Source organism: Monodelphis domestica, chromosome 5 (assembly GCF_027887165.1).
Source record: "Monodelphis domestica isolate mMonDom1 chromosome 5, mMonDom1.pri, whole genome shotgun sequence".
NCBI classification, from domain to species: Eukaryota; Metazoa; Chordata; class Mammalia; order Didelphimorphia; family Didelphidae; genus Monodelphis; species Monodelphis domestica.
Window position 1 is genome coordinate 87,388,674 of NC_077231.1, and position 17,981 is coordinate 87,406,654.

Genomic DNA, 17,981 nt, shown 5'->3' on the forward strand with positions numbered 1-17,981 from the left:
CTGATTACCACTTTGGCTGCATCCCAAAAAATTTGAAAGGTTGTCTCTCCTTTGTCATTTTCCTAGATGAAATTATTAATTCTTTCTGTGATTTCTTCTCTAACTAAACAATTTTAGATTATCATATTGTTTAATTTCCAATTAATTTTTGATTTGGTTTTCCACGTACCATTACTGATCATTATTTTTATTGCCTTGTGATCTGAAAAGTCTGCATTATTTCTGCTTTTCCGCATTTGTATGCCATGTTTCTGTGACCTACTGTATGGTCAATCTTTGTGAATGTGCCACATGGTGCTGAGAAGAAGGTGTATTCCTTTTTGTCCCTATTTATTTTTCTCCATATGTCTATGAACTCTAATTTTTGTAAGATTCCATTCACTTCTTTTACCTCTTTCTTATTTATTTTTTGATTTGATTTATCTAAATTTGATAATGGTTGGTTCAAATCTCCCACTAATATTGTTTTGCTGTCTATTTCTTCCTTCAATTCTCCTAGTTTCTCCGTTAGAAATTTGGGTGCTATATTATTTGGTGCATACATGTTGATTAGTGATATTTCCTCATTATCTAAAGTCTCTTTTAACAAAATATAATTACCTTCCCGATCCCTTTTAATCAGGTCTATTTTTGCTTTGGCTTTATCAGATATCATGATTGCAACTCCTGCCTTCTTTCTATCAGTTGAGGCCCAGAAGGTCTTACTCCATCCTTTAATTCTGACCTTGTGGGTGTCTACCCGCCTCATGTCTGTTTCTTGAAGACAACATATGGTAGGGTTTTGGATTCTAACCCATTCTGCAATTTGTCTACGTTTTATGGGTGAGTTCATCCCATTCACATTCAAAGTTATACTTGTGAATTTTGAATTCTCTGGCATTTTGATATCCTTCCCTAATTCTAACCTTTCTTCTTTAGCTCTAACCTTTTAATCCAGTGATTTACTTTAAAACAGTCCCCCTTGTCACCTCCCTTGATATGTTTCCCTTTCTAGCCCCTCCCTTTTTCTTCCCTCCCCCTCTCCCCTCTCCTTCCCTCCCCTTTTGTTTTCCCTCCCCCCCTTGGTTTTCCCTTCTCCCTACCCTTGTTGGGTAAGATAGAATTCAAGATCCCAATGGATCTGGATGTTTTTCCCTCTCAGAGTTGATTTCCCTGAGAGTAAGGTTTAAGTAAAAACTCTCTTCCTCTCCTTCTTATAGGAGTTTTCTTCCCCTCCCCTTCCCGTGTGAATCTTTGTGTGAGAAAGTTTATTCTATTTGATTTTTCTTTTCCCCCTATTTTCACATTACATTTTCCATATATTAATATAGATATATAGATTGATATAAATGTAGTCCTTATAGAAGAGAGTTTGAATAAATGAAAAGATAACAATTTTCTCCTTTTCCCTTTCCATCATATTTACCTTTTCAGGTATTCCATGCTCTTTGTTTTTCAATATCGAACTTTCCAAAGAGCTCTGGTTTTTTCTTTGCAAAAAGTTGGAAATCTTCTATTTTGTTGAATGCCCATACTTTCCCTTGGAAGTATAGAGTCAGTTTTTCTGGATAGCTAATTCTTGGTTGAAGACCCAGCTCTATTACCTTTCTGCAAATCATGTTCCATGACTATACCATTTCTGGATGTTGTCAGTTGAGGATTTAATGCAGGAGTGGATCTGTGCAATTTTCAGGCTCTAATTTACTCTCTTGTTTAAGAATATCAGGGAAGTTTTCTTGGATAATTTTCCTTTTGTCTTGATTTTCCAGTAATCCAATAATTCTTAAATTGTCTCTCCTGGATCTGTTTCCTGGTCTGTTGTTTTATCAATGAGGCATGGTATCATATTTTCCTCAATTTTTTTCATTCTTTTGATTTTGTTTTATAGAATCTTGCTGCCTTGTGAAATATTTTGATTCCAGTTTTTCAATGGTTATTTTTAAAGACTATATTTAATCCCTAAATTTTTTATCATCCTTTTCTGTTTCTTCTATTTTTTATAGGTCATCTTTCACTTTCTTTGCCTTCTTTTCAAGCTGATTAATTATGGCTTTTAGGATTGTTATTTTCTTGTTTCAGTTCATGTGCCTGTTTCCAGATGGTCTATTCTGCTTTTTAAGGTTTTTCCCCAAATTTTCTTCAGCCTCTCTTAATTATTTTTTGAGTTCTTTGAAAGCATGAGTCCAATTTGCTGGAGTTCCTGAGGTTTTGCTTGATGTTCTTTTGTCCTCCTCTGTTCCATTTGTTCTTTCTTCATTACCTGAATAGAAGTTGTTGTTTGTAATTACTTTTTTCTTTTTCACTTCTATTTTTTCCTTCTTTCTGACTCCTTATTGGCTATATTCTTGCTGCTCTCTTCATTTCCTGGATCTATGAGTTTGGGCTTTTCTGCCATGAAGGGATGACTTCTCTGATCTTCTGATTAACTGGATTAGGCTGATGGAATTAACCTGTTGTATTAATGATCCCTGAGAGCAGATCTTCCCCTGCTGCTAGCATAATCTGAAGGTGAAATTGAAGCTGTGGAGGCTGAAGGTAGTTATCCTTGTCCTTCTCACTTCCTTTCTTCCAGCTGCCTGGTCAGAATTCTGAGCTTCCTGTGGTGGTACAAAGGTACTCTGTCATGGTTGTAGCCTTCTCCTTGGGATCCCCAGCTGCAGGATTCTTACTGCTGGTCTCAGCACAATAAGTGCTGAGTGGTGGAGGAGTAGTGTTGGAGGTTGAGCTTTTCTGTCTCCTGGAGTTTTTTCCTTCATTATCTATAGATTGGATAAAGCCAGTTTAGATGACCTACAGAGCTCAGTGAGCTCTGAGGTCAAGCAGGGGCCCCAGATGGAGGAGTGAAGGAAGGCAATGACCAGGCTTCCCTCCTCTCTGCCCTTCTCCTCCAGCACTGCCTCTCTGCCAGCTGTGGTAATAACCCTGAGCCTAGGGTAGCAGTGGTAGCTGGAGCCCTTGCTCTGGGATCTCAGCAACCACCTCCTTCTCAGCAGAGTAGGTGGTGTAAGGGACCTGGAAATTTCCTTTTTCTATTCCTTAAACTAAGAATTCAACCTTCTCTGTGTACCTTTTAAGTTGAATCAAGTAGGAGGGTACCATAACTCTGTCCTGTTGTTGTATTTGGTTTTCTGACCACCTCAAAGAGCTTTGTCTTTCATTGCTGTGGATGGATTTTCATAGAGGATTTGACTTTTGCTGCTTCTAAGACACCAACTTTACTCTTCCCCATTCCCTCACTTCCTAATTCTTTGCCTTCCCCCACAAAAGAGCTGTTTAAAATTTTTTGTATATGCAAATACTTCCCCCCTTTTTTTTTCTCCTTGATTTAATAACCAAATAATTGCATTACTAGCTCAAAGAGTATGTGCTGTTATAGGCCTTTGGACGTAGACCAAGCTACTCTTTGGAATGGTTGAATCAGTTCACAACTCCCACAATGAGGCATTAATGTCTCAACTTTTCCATATCCTCTCCATGTTTTGTCATTTTACTTTTCTATCATAAGAGCAAATCTCATAGGTTGTAAGGTAGTACTTCAGGTTTGTTGTACTTTGAATTTCTCTAAATAATAGTGATTTAGAGTATTTTTGCATGTCTAGAGTTACATGTCTAAAGAGAGCTTTAATTACTTTGCCTGAGAATTCCCTTTTCATATCCTTTGACCATTCCTCAATTGGGAAATGACTTGTATTATATCAGTTTTGTGAAGGGTAATTTGATAGAGATCACATGAGAATTTGAACCTTCTCCAACACCTTGTCTCCAAGCTATGCATTTCCTCTTACAAATCTGAATTAGTGGAACCTGGAAAGAAGACACGTTTCAGAAGAATTGAAAGCAAAGGTCCACCCTATTACCTCATTCCTTCTAATTCTTTTACCTAAGCTGTTTTGTTTGGGAGAGGGGTATTTTAAATTTCATCTTAACTACATGATCTCGCCTGCCTGAAATCTATATAAGGTTCGATATACCCCTTAACCCCAATGGACCATGTTAAAAACCCGTCTTTCAGACATAAGTGCAGTTCTGCTGGACCATAGTCTAACATGGAATGAGACAGTGAACCATATTTTTAGAGCTAAAGAACTGTATTTAGTTATGAATTTGCACAAGGCAGGAATAGAAGAAAAGTAACCAGGTAGATGTTGTCTCCAACCAGGTTCCTCTCATAGAAAGCTGGACATGGTGATAAGTGAACAAGATGGGCAAAGGACTCTTGTTATGGGATGGACTCAAGGAAGTCCTTAAGCATCCATGAAACTGCTTCTGAACATTGTGACAGTAGAGTAGAGAAACTGGAATTACGAGGGGAGTGTAAGGAATGTTGGATTTAGAATCAGAAGAAATGGACTCATATCTTGACTCTGTTACTACCTAAGTGAACTTGGGAAAGTTATTTACTCAAATCCTTAGTTTCTTATTCTATCAAATGAGAGAGTTTAACTAGATGAACCACAATGCCCCTTCCAGCTCTAAACCCAAAGAGTTCATTTCCCACTAGAGCCAAGGAAAGAATTGAACCTCTTACCACCTAACTTGACCTAATATAACTACCTTCTCTGCTTGTGGATATAGATCTGGGCTCTCATTCTGAGATGGGAACTGAATGGGAAGAATTAGAAGGAGGTCCATATGCTGCCTAGCCTGACCTTCCTCCATGAGCAGGAATCCCCCAGTCTGCTGCCTCCTCAAAGCTTTTCTCCCTTTTGAGTACTGCCCTTGTAGCATACAAGCTCCCTTAATGGAGCCTTGAGATTGTCTTGGCTCTGTCAGAAGTGACATTACACTTGGAAAAATGTGACCACTTACCGTCTCAAGGAAGAATAAGATCTCCCTGTCTCCTGTCTTCTTAGAACCAGCAGTAAACACAATTAGTACCACAGTGGAGATTTTGTTCATTTCTTGGTCTTGACCCTCTTCTTGGAGGGAACTTGGGTGAGTGAATAGCTGGCTTTCCTTTCCTGCCATCTGGAGAGGGTTTCATCCCAGCTAAACGTCAACAAGTCCTGGCTGAGTCAAACACTGGAGTAATATTCAGATAGAAAGGCTAAATGTCTTCTCTACCTTTCTGTATTTCTCTACTTTCAATCAATCTCTTTTGTAAATAAAAGCTATTAAAAAGTCATTTCAACTTGAGTAGTATTACTTTAAATTGGTGCCCACCATATTATTTATACTGTTCACGTGTTTTATTCAAAGTATTAAAATTTAATTCCTACAGTCAGAATTGGAGATGCCAGGTCAGATTCTACTCTTTCCCCAGGCATGGGGGTCAACTCTTTCATTTCCTCATACTTGGTCATGGGGGTCAGCTCTTCTTTCATTTCCCCAAGCTTACATCTGAGGAGCAAAGTGGATCTTCTCATAAGACAATATCTCCAGGCCCCATGAATCTCAGGACAGATGTCTCAATCTCTAGGCCAGCCACCATTTCAGTGTTGTGTTCACCTTCCCAGGGAAAATCAAATGGGAAATTGATTCCAGGTCAACTGCCCCTCTGCCCACCAGACTGCCAAACTTCATTAGCTCAGCTACTGAGGCAGACGCCCCAAGGCTAGGGCACAACCATCAGGGACTGGCCTGCCCTTCAGCTCTCCCCTGACAAGGGACTCTAGTTTTCTTCTGCACACATACTGACTCATGAACAAGTTTATCTAGATTTATGATCAGGTATCTAATGACATCAGACAACAACATTCTCACCCTGGTCACCACCTTGACTGAGGCAGCTAGACTTTTTCTGTTCATTCCCAGAGTCATGTACCTCTGGCAAGCTGCATTTGCTGTCCAACCTCACCTTAGACTCTTCTTCTATGTTCAACCACTTGTAAACCTTAATATTTCTGAGACTTATAATTATTGGAAATTTCACTATTGGAAATTTCATACTTGAAAAATTTCCTATTGTTAGTGGAACTCTATTGGAATGTGAACCCCTTTGGCATGGGAGGTTCCTCCTCCTCCCTTCTTAAGATTACTTTAGGACAGAAACCTTTTGCTGAACAATGGAAAGGGCTTTGACATATGCTTAAGCATAGAACAGGGATTTCTTTGAGTCATGATTGATTTTAGAATTGATACAATGGAGATACTTGGAATGACAGAACCAGGTCTTGGAAATTGCAATCTCCACCCTACTTTGTCCTAACAGAATTTAGGAAGGGCTGCAGCATAGATCAAAATTTAATTATTCCAATCTCTACCCTACTCAGGGTAACAGGATTTAGGAAGGGCTGTAGCAAAAGATCAAGATTTAATTATTTGAGAATATGACCTTCAACAGACATGTGCAAAGCCACAGACCTCTGGGCAGTCCTGGGTTAAACTATAGCCACCATTGGCACAGGGAAAATAATGGACAGTGATTGGTAGATGTGAGAACTGAGGGGAGGGAACTTGGATGGTTTCCTTAAAGATAGAGGGGTCTGAGGACTAAAGGGGAGTGTTTGGAGAGTTTTGGCTCTGAGTTGTTGGAGAGGTGCTCTGAGAAGCTTGCTCTGAAGGAAGCTGGTGGTGGAGGCCTCTGAGACTGTTTCTCCATTTTGGTCACTTGAGTAATAGGGATTGATCTCCTTTCTTTGCCCCAGCTATCTAAGGGCTTGGGCCTTTTGGCCCAGCCTAAACAGAAGGGGTATTTAAGCCCTATTCCCTTCTCTCCCCTTTCTCTCTCCCTCTCTCTCTCTCTATCTCTAATTCCTTTCTTCCTCCTGTTTGTAATTGACGGCTGACTTGAGTTTTCATTTAGGAATTCCATAGCTGAATTACTTGGCGACCTTAAATTAATATATATCAGTCTTTTAAAGTGATTTCCTTGTCACATTGTGGCTGACCACACAGGAGTCTAAAGAATTCTCTCAATAAACTTCTGAAATTCCTTGCCTTTTTTCTATACCGTCTCACCACTTAGTCCCTTTTAACAAAAAACTTGGCTTAAAGACACAGCTGCTAGAACATGTGAGTATAAAAAACTTTTTCTCTCTTCTAATTTCTCCTTAAGTTAAATTGGAATCAGCAGTTTTTCTTTTTCTTCCCTTTAATCTTAAGGGACAGCTGGGTAGCTCAGCAGATTGAGAGCCAGGCCTAGAGACAGAAGGTCCTGGGTTCAAATCAGACCTCGGATACTTCCCAGCTGTGTGACTCTGATAGGCAGAAAACAGCTGTTTTAAATCTCAGCAATAGGACCCTAAAGTCCTGGCTGGAAGAGTTGTTTCTAAATTTCCTTTCCCTTAAGGAACAACTTCCTGGATTAGGGAAAAAAAATACCTGTGGAAAGCTTGTTGCTTTGCCCTGCTCCCCACGTGTTTTGTGAAATTACAATATATATGGCAGCTGAAGAATTAGGGGCATTGAGGAATGAAGGATACCTCCAAATTTTTATATTAATAGGTACTGTCATTTTTGTACTCCTCAATACTATATTTAGAGATGCTAAAATAAAAATTATTGAGGATAAAATAGAAAAAATTGAGGATAAAATGCAAGCCCAATTAGAAGATCTAAAATGTTTCTTACAGGATCAATGGGCAAACACCCAATCTACCAGAAACAGACCTGTTTCTAAACCTTTGAATGAGGACATTTCCCTCCCTGAAATAGAGATGGAAAACACCTTCCCTATAGCCCAGTTAATAGACTGCTTCTCTCATGTAGTGCAAATCTTGTCTGAATTTAATCCCCAAAACCCTTCCCCTGCAATCCCAGTTTCTCATGTTCCCTCTCCTACAGAAAACCAAATTCCAACACAAAGGAGATCTTGTCCTCCTAGAGAAACCTGTCCTTGTCAAACTGACCCACAGGTACAAAATTCAACTAGAGGCCTGTTTCCTCTAAGAGAAGTACCTGAAATAGGACGGAATGGGGATGTGGTGACTTTAAGACATAGGATACCGTTTACTCCCCAAGAAATAAATGAATTTACACAAAATATCCCCACATATGAACAAGATCCTTTTCTAGTAACAAAAAAGATGGGAGCCATATTTTTTCAGTATAATTCGTCTTACAAGGACATTGAGAACTTACTACAGGCTTTTTTAAGTGAACGTGAAAAAAATAAAATAATTGCTCATGTCAACAAAACCCGGGGGCGTAATGCAGCACATTGGCCATCTCAGGATCCCGAATGGGACTATAACAATCCTGAGGATTATCTACAACTATACCCTTGTAGAGAGGCTATCCTCATGGCAATGAAGGAATGTGCAGACATTACAGATAAGTGGATGGAACTGGAAAAAATTAAGCAAAAGGAAGAAGAAACACTCTCCAGATTTATGGATAGAATTATCGAGTTTGTCGACAGATACTTAGATTGGGACTTAACTAAAGAGAGTAGGTTAAGACAAGTTAGAAGAATCTTTGTAAATAACTCTTGCAAAGTAATTAAGAATTATTTTAGAACACAATGCCCAAGATGGTCAGATATGGACGTTGAAGAATTGCGAAAAACAGCTATATATGTTTTAAAGGGAAACAAGGAAGAGGAGGAAGAAAATAATGATGACATGGAGGAAATGAAGAAAAAAATGAGATATTTAATAGATAGGATGACTAAATTAGAAAGTGTGCATGATAATGAACCAACGACAATTGCCCCTCTCCAGAAATCCAATTATCAATCCATTACTTGCCACTTCTGTGAGAAGAAGGTCCACAAAATGATGGAATGTAGAACCTTTCTTAAGATGATTGGAAGGAATACACAGTTTAATAATAGCTTTAGAAATAATAACTATAGAAATGATGATAATGGTTATAGAAACCAGAATTCTAGAAATTATAATAATGACTATGGAAATAACTATAATGAATATAGAAATCAGAACTTTAGAAACCAAAATTATAGAAATAGGAATTGGGAAAATAATGACAATGCTCAAAATGAAGAAAATGATAATGCTCAACAACAATATATGAGAAATGGAGCTCGTCCAAAACATACTCGAGGTGCTAATGACCCTCAGAGAGATGCCCTTCAGGAGGGTGCCCAAGGAACTTCCTAATATAATGAAGATGATTCTTCTTAGATTGTATTGATTTTGTTGATATTAATTAACCTTTTTCAGTTTTATTTTCTCCTCTCCAAATAGTAAGAAAGAATGAACAAAGAACTTAAGACTATGATTGGCAAATTATGCACTGAGACCCATTTAAAATGGCCTGAAATTCTCCCTCTGGCCCTATTTTATCTTAGAAGCAGGCCTAGAGGAGACTTACATATTTCACCATTTGAGATGCTTTTTGGACATCCGCCTATACAGGCTAAGCCTTTCTCCCTGGCTTATACATCGCTATTAGGGGGAGATATTACTATTGCTTCCTATATACAGGAGTAACAGCACAAACTATGTGAACTTCATGAATCCAGAGCTGCAGTACAAGCTGGACCATTAGACTTTTCTCTGCATGACCTGAACCCAGGAGATAAAGTTTATATCAAGAATTTCAAGCGAACTGGAGCAACTCAACCTTCATGGGAAGGACCATTCCAAATATTATTAACTACTCCAACATCTATAAAGATTGGAGAAAGGGACTCTTGGATTCACTGCTCACATGTGAAGAAAGCATCTTCTGCTGAGACTGATTGACTGTATCCTATCATATAAATTGTAACTCTATCTTATCATATGAATTGGAGATAATGATCCATAGACAAATGGATGCTGTTTTTTTTTTCAAGAATATATTGAATTACTGATTTTTTTCTCTTATTTTTATTATTTCTTTTCTTTTCTTTTTTGATCAGAATATTTGATTTTTTTCTCATTTTTTTTACTGAAGGTACACATAATTAATATTAATATTATTTTCCCCTGCAGTAATATAAGTTAATATATATATATATATATACTCTTGCTATAATATCAATATATGCCTAAAAGCTTTAAACTATGGGAACCTGCCATTTATTGATAAAATATTATAGGACTGTGATTAATGTTTGTGTCTGATTCCAGGAAAAGGGATAAAAAAAAGGAGCACAGACTAAACCTGAATAGTGCCAATAGAGTCTTTTACAGTGATTTCCTTGTCACACACTCCACATCCTAGAGTAGCACCTCTTCTCCTGGAATTACCCCATTCTCTGGGGCCCCAACAACATTTTTTACCCACACTGTCTCAGAGCAGAACAAAGGATAGATAGCAGAACAAGGGAGATAGGAGAACAAAGGAAATTAGTTATTTACATCATCCTCAATTGACAAGGAGACCCAGTGGACATCTGCCTCTTCCCCCTCAGGGTCCACACTCACAAGCAGATATCCCTCCCTCATCTCTGCTTCAGGCTTTGATGCTTTCATTGCAACCCTATTCATGAGTATTTGTGCCCTCTCCCCTCCTTTCTGGAGGGTCAGATTTGAGGTGGGGGAGGTGGATTCATTTGTGTCTTGATGTTTGATGAATCCCTGTGTCTTTAACAGGAAACCATGTCCTTGATAGTTCCCCCTCAGGCTCTCTATTTCCATCCACTCAAGATCCCTGACCTCTGTTGAGCCCTCTAGTTCCCCACACTGGTCATGAGTGTAGCCTTGCGGTCTTTGGGGTTAAAATGACCCTCTCCATTGGGTAAAAATTGCACTTTTTCATTCTTATCAAATACTTTTGATGTGATACAGAATTGGACTGTGCAATGTGTATAATCCTGAAGGTTCTTTAAGGAAGGGATGAAATTGTTAGGGTCAGAGTTGCAGACCACCCAAGGAGCACGCGAACACAATGCAATTCAAGCAAGGAAAAGCCTTTATTACTAGTACACTATCACTACCATGCTAGGGCACAGCTCAGCAAAGCAGTTCCATCCTCCCAGAGTTGGGACCCTACATATATACCTCACAATATTACTTAACCTGGAGGATTGTTTAAACCCTAGAGCACTTTATGGCTAGTTATTTCTCTGAAATGTTGCAACAGTTCTGAAACACCCTACCGTCAGCTATCTGCTGAAATGTTTGCAACTGGGCAGCATAGCTGGAGGATGTGTTTATCAAATGGGTTGGAGGTCCTGTGTCCCTTTTCCTTTACTTCATTCCTCACTTTTTTCAGGGACCGCCATGAGGAATCATCCTCATGGGAAAGGCCTCATCGCAGGGGAACCCTCTTCTGTAGCCATGGGTAGATCCAGGGCCCAAAGGTTAAGAGGAAGAGAAGTAGTAGGAGGGGGCCTACAAATGCTGAGATCAAAGTCGTGAGCCTGGGGGATGTCTCAAAAACTTGCAGGTACCACGCCTGAGATTCGAACAGAGCCTGGTCACAGGAACTTAGGCTCTTCTGAAGTTCTGCCAGGAACTCTCCAATATGGTCTGTGTAGAAGCAACACCCCTCCCGAAGGGCAGCACAGAGAATAGAAGATCTAGCCCTCTCCAGTTAAGACCTTTGAGTGTATGGAGTCTTTAGCTACACAGGAGGTCAAACCTGAGGATGCGCACAACCATTGGGCGCCTTTGGGTGGGAGAAGGTATTTAGTGTTGCTAGGAGTCACGAGGATGTAAGGGAGCAAAGGAATTTCCCTGACAATAGTCAGCCCGAGTTTCTTGGGGTACAATGCCCATGTCATCTCCGCCCTCTCCTAATATGTAAGGGAAAAGGGATGGCGGTCTCTGTCTTCTGTAACTTCTTCACAGCTGAGAATGGGCATAGAGTATTCCCTGCCTATGTTAGGAGAGAGAGAGGTATTGACTGTAGGCCACGTCCAGAGCTTCAGGCTGGGATGGTGGCCTTGGTTAGGGTGGCATCTGGCATTGGGGTGACTCCCATGAGTGCTTTTACCCTAGAAGCAACTAGGGAGATGACAGGGTTACAAATACAAAGTCCACAGTCCCCACAGAGGAGGAGTCAAAAATGGAGTGGTTGCTAATCTCCTTAAGGCCTCAGGTCTTGAATATACCTCAGAGGCACTGAGACCTTGGGCTAGAGGCCTGGGGTTCTCTCCACCTTGGGGGTGCTACATAGAGACCCAACAGTTAGAGGGCCCCACTTTGGCTGCTGCTTCTCCAAGCTGAATCAGAGAATTATATGTCCAGCTGGCTGGGCATGCATGATTTAAAACATAGAAAAAGACCCAAAATTGAAGGAAAGAAATAGTTATGGCCACGTAGTTAAAGGCTAAAGTAAAAGGGGTTAAGATTGCAGGGAAGGAAAGGCTGTGGGCACAGGGTCTTAGGGGCATGACCTCAGTGAGTGCCTGGGTCCTAGGTAGATGGGAATCTGGGCAAACACTAGAACACCAGAGAGAAACACAGATTACACATTTGTCTTTGCGGATCTTAGCCAACAGACTTTTTCAGAAATCATCTTCTGACAGGAATCGATCCCTTTAGGAAATGGGATTCCTGAGTTGTTTGCAGAGCTTGTATGTGATGTCTTTGTTAAAAGAATATCCTTTTGCAAAACACTCATTAACTATAACCTCTATAAACACTTGAGTAACAACACTTTACAGATGTATTCCTTTACCTCAGATTCCGGGGGAAATTCAAGGAAGCTTTGAGCTATATTTCCAAACTCAAGATCCAAACTTCAACTGTGGTAAAATTAAGACTGCAAATACAAGTCATCTATGAATAAACTTCACCTACTTCTCAAAGTATGTTCCCTAACAATTTGAGAATGTTCAATTATTAACCTAATAGGTTGTTTGGGGAAATAGAAACTTTAATTTTCCAATTTGTATTATGTGCTGATTATGGGAATGTCACAAAGGTAGAAGGCCCAAAAAGGGAAAATATCTCCTCATGTCACAAAGGACACAGTGAGTGACTTCATGTACCAAGCAAGGCTGTCACTGCCATTATTGTTTCACTCAATTGGCAGTCTAGATGGTCAGGAAAGTCCAGTCCAAGGTGAGCTTTGGGCTGCCTTCTCTAACCATCCTAGGACTGTCTTTCTCCTTAGAGCACTTGCCATTGGATCCCAGGAGCCTTCTTCTGTTCTCCTTAAAGGACAAGTCTGACCCCAATACAGCTTCATAGAATTGCTGCTTATCTGCAGTCCAGAAACAAATTTCCATACCTTCAAACAAGCTTTTCTGACCATTTGCCCTCTCTAAGGATTCCCTGAAGCCTATGAGTCTACATAGCAATTATTCTTGTATATTTTGGCAATGATCAATTTATCACAATTTAGTCACAAAACCTGAACAGGAATGTTGAACTCATGAGCTCTACAGTAAACACAAGTCAGGGCCAGATCCAATCCTGACCTTAGGCCATCTGAAGAAATTAAGACAAGATCAGTCAGGAATTTCTCTAAGGAAGCTTTATGGACTTTAGATCAAAGTCCCTTCCTTCCAAATTCAAATCCAACACACTATCCCACCTTCTCTGACTAACTCATATCAAACAAACATTGGTGGTATTACTTCAATTTCTAATCAGTACCCCAAACGAATTCTGATTTAAAGGATTACATCATGGAAACACTGTCCGTAGCATAGTGCTCATCCATTATAAACTTCAGTTCATAGTACAAATTGGTAAACTGAGGTAACCACTGAGTATTGAACAAAATCTGTGGCACAGGTTTACAGTGAGCTTTTGTTAACATCCAAACAATACTTAAAATACATATTTTAGCAGCAACTCCCATAACAATTGTAAAGTTCTGAGCAAGCATTTTCACATATATGTCATTTTCAACTTCCTATCCACTCTTTGGCTACTATGTGCCACAAATATCTTTATACAGATCAAAAATGTAATCAAGATGTCAGCCAATAAATCCCCAAAACTTGTGTGAGGTAACACCAATTACATATCACCCAACTCATTTTATCACTCTGGACATGGAATGTTTGCATTAACATCCCACAGCTTCAAGCAAGCATCTTGGTCAGACAGGGCTGACAACATTCACTTGCTGGAGCACCTGAAAACCTCCAAAATGTACAATTAAAATGTACTCATCTTCAAGTTCTATCACACAGTGATTGTCAACCTTTTGACGTCCCTATTTCAGGCCCTAAGTATCAGTGTGGAACTATTATAAGAACCTCTTTCTCTTTCCTGTGAGCAAGGAAGGGGTTAATAGCTTCTGAGCAATTGATCCTAAGGCTGTTTGGCTTGATTTAGATTTTATTACTTAGCTACCTTGTCCCATCCTTCTTTGCCAGTGAGCTCACTATAATTTAAAAGTTTGAATGCATTGAACCCCTTTTCATAATGATTCACTCTCAATAGATTTCAGTTTGAACCCCACAACTTCCAAATAACTCTGATTATGTCCTTTAGCGATGTTTCAGTGTAACCAAACTGAAGTGCGAAGCATTTTCCTGTACTTCTCTCAAACCTGTCCAAAGTAGAATAGAACCTTCAATTTAGTTTTCTTTTAACTCAAAATATTGCTGCATTCCTAATTAAATTCCATCAATATTATTCCAATTATATCTATTTCATTCCAGAATTCATAGTATCAGTTAGTATCTCTATTCATTACTCTTATTGAAGTGGAGCACTTCATAAAATGAATCCAGACACCCCCAAAATTCAATTATGAACTTATATAGATAGGTTATAAGACATAAAGTTATTTCCTTTCACATACAGGTTCTTATTTGGCAGGCAAGCAAACCTTATCACAGACGTAGTTATGCTTAGAGGTCAGTGAGGAGTGGACAATCCTTAGGTTTGTCCTCAGGGGTTGGTTACTTTCACATGTACTTAATCACTTCTCCTCTAGTTAGCTGCATGTTACCTGGCATTCCAGCCTGACCTCTTTGATATTCCTGAAATTCCTTTTGTTTCCCGACCCTCCTAATTCTTATCCTTTGGCTAATTATAGTCCATTCCCTGGCCTGCCTAACCTGCTTGACCTCCTGGGGGTGGGGGGGAAGGGGAATGGGTTTGTTTCCTGAGAAGAATGTAGGAAGGGATAGATCTACTTTTTCTACTTCAATTTAATTGTCTTCTCTTATTGGGAGACTACTTCATTATTTCTTCTGGCTTCTCTTCTGTACCGTTATTGTAAGTAGAGGAAAGAAACTAGACTGTATTTAATCCTCATGACAAGCCCTCTCAATTTCAGGGCTGCTTAAATTTGTCTTGTTAAGGACATACAGTTTGCATATCATAAGCCCTTAACTTTTTAGGTGGAACAAATATAGTACAAATGCACACATAATTTTTGATGAATACATGTTCATCTCTAGATCACAAATTCCTTTCTATGCATTTTAAAATAATTCATATAACCATAGTCAAATAAAATACTGTTTAGCTCAGTATTAGTATTATTACATCCTAAGCACAGATTACCCACTTTGAAAACTTCTTGTGTTACATTATTTCTAGTTCTTACAGCACATGCATTAAAATAAAACTGATCTGAAAGATCCCCAATTTTAAATCCTAGAATAAGTTCTTCTCAACAACATAACAGTTTCTTCTGGATGACTTTTACATCTATAAAGTAGCCATACGATTTCTGTCCTCATAGAATAAAACATTTCTTCTCTGTGTCAGGCAATCACATTTGGACAATCCTCAAAAATTCACCGAAACCATTATGCATTGCAATATCTAACAAAACAACCCTCTAACCATGAGTTTTTTGTGCTCAATAAAAAATGTGGCTAACATTTCACATGTACTGACAAACACCACAATACACTATATTTGCACCATATCAAAATCATTAGCAATCCTCCCAAGTTGAGAATTGATTTTAAATGCAAATTGCTAACTGTGGAGTAAAAAATCTCCCTTTTCTGCTCAGAATTTCTCTCTTTCACTCCTTTGGGGGACCATCCAAGGGAAGAAAGAGGGAAATATAATTGAACAGGTATTTGCTTTTGTCCTCTGCTAAGGAATTTTGACAGTGGAAAGCTCAAGCATGCAACTCCACCCTTCTTTTCACATAGAGAAGAGACAGTGAAAAAGACAAAGAAAAACAGTAACATACAAAGGTGTGACAAGCATGCTTTGAGAGGAAAAAATAGGCCTTTTTACGATCCATTCTTAAGAAAAAAATATTTGCAGGGAGAAAAATTCATTAAAACAGTTTCAGCATACTTGGGGAAGCTGTGATGAGCTAAGCCATCTGATTGGCTGATCTGACTTTCTTGTTTCCTCTCTCTCTCTGAACTGATCTTATATAAAAAAAAAACTGACTCTTTTTGACTGAGATTTCTTAACAAAATGCTCTTGGAGTATCTGGCCAGTTGAGCTGGAAGTGAGCTGTTTCCTGAGTCTGCTTGATTTTCTCAAGGAAGGAACTTTTAAATCCCCTCCTATTCAGATTCTCTCTCCTGCTTAGGAGCTTGCTGCCAGAGCAAGCACAGCCCCTCCCCCATAACCTAGCCCATTGAGATGCAGGTGTGGGAAGTGGAGGAACAGCCACTACATTCCCCACCTTACCTTCATTCCCAATTTATGGACAAGGGCTTTGAAGTCCAGATAATGGCTCAGAACCAAGTCCAGGGGGACTAACTGCCCCTGGCCCATGACTGGGATGGAGGAAAGGATCAAGGGCAAAAAAAGAAGAGGAAGAGAACAAGACAGAGAAGGTTAAGCAGAGTGCCAAACAGAGGATTTTTCTGTGGCTCAGTAACAAAGAGAACAAGACAGAAAAAGAGACAAACAGGCAATGAAGAATTCTCTTTCAACTCCCTCCTTTTACTTGTCCTGTGCCTGCAGTGCACAGTGCCCATTCACTTAATCTGTGCCCTAGTGCGTCCACTAGGAGACTTACCTTGCTGGGGACTCAAACCCCAGTCTCAGGGACTTGCACCCTGGACCACCAGAGACTTGAACCCTGGTGCCCCCGACACAATGTCAGGGCAGAGGGACTCAAACCCCCTTATGTTCAGGATGAAATTTCAAGACACCTGACAATTCTCCCCATCCATCTCACCGCAATCACTTCCCACCGTTCCCTATGTGGTTCCTCGTGGAAAAACAGGAAATTCATATACTTGGTGGTACACACTCAGAAACAAGAGGATTAGGATTTTTTCCCTGGGGGCTTGGCATAGGACAACCCCTACAATCCGGGGGTACGGGATCTCTTGTCCACTAAGCCTTATGTCCAACCAGAGTCCAAATCTCCCTATACACATTCATACAACCATTCACACTTCCCCAGTCTCACCTCTTGAGAATTGTCACAGGGCCTGGAAAAAGAGCTTCCCTTGTCCTCAGGGGGTCACCGGGATGAGCCCCCAAATGTTAGGGTCCAAGTTGCAGACCACCCAAGGAACACACAAAGACAATGCAATTCAAGCAAGGAAAAGCCTTTATTACTAGCACACTATCACTAGCATGCTAGGGGAAAGCTCAGCAAAGCAGTTCTGTCCTCCCAGAGTTGGGACCCTACATATATACCTCACAATATTACTTAGTCTGGATGATTGTTTAAATCCTAGAGCTCTTTATGGCTAGTTATTTCTCTGAAATGTTGTAACAGTCCTGAAACACCCTACGGTCAGCTATCTGCTGAAATGTTTGCAATTTATCAGATGGGTTGGAGGTCCTGTGCACTTTTTCCTTTACTTCAAAATAACCAAAGACACAGAGATTATGCATGAACCTATGGGAGATCATAGGTCTTTTTATGATGCTTCATATCTGAGGGGACTCCCTGCCTGGCATACAGCAAATAGTCAGAAAATATATACTGATGGATAGATTGAGCAATTCCCTTTTTTGCGAGCATCAATGAGAAGTTGGGTGCTGGCACCCCCATTACAGGGTCAACCTTACAGGAACATACCAAGTTAACAGCCAAACAGCCCTAGTGTCCACCACTACTGTCAGTGTTTCAAGTTAGGAAAAGTCTCTCCTGTCCCCCATGTACTGGCTAAATCTTCATGAATGTTTGGTTTCTCTTTCTTTCTTTTTGGAAGGTCTAGATTTCATGGATAATTCTTGGGCCTTAGAGACTTTTATTCCTCACAAAATTTAATTCTATCTTCCTCGATTTCTCTATTTAAAACCTTTTCCAATTTCTATTCTTTGTGATTGTGAATTCGGAAACTTCCTTTGGAAGAATTAGGGGAAGCAATATTT

At 39.7% G+C, this 17,981-nt stretch overlaps 1 protein-coding gene across 1 annotated transcript in view; it reads right to left on the reverse strand.

The window, feature by feature from the left end:
- Positions 1 to 17,981, reverse strand: part of LOC130454526 (transient receptor potential cation channel subfamily M member 2-like) — a 68,028-nt gene that overhangs the window by 33,735 nt on the left and 16,312 nt on the right. The window lies entirely within an intron of this gene.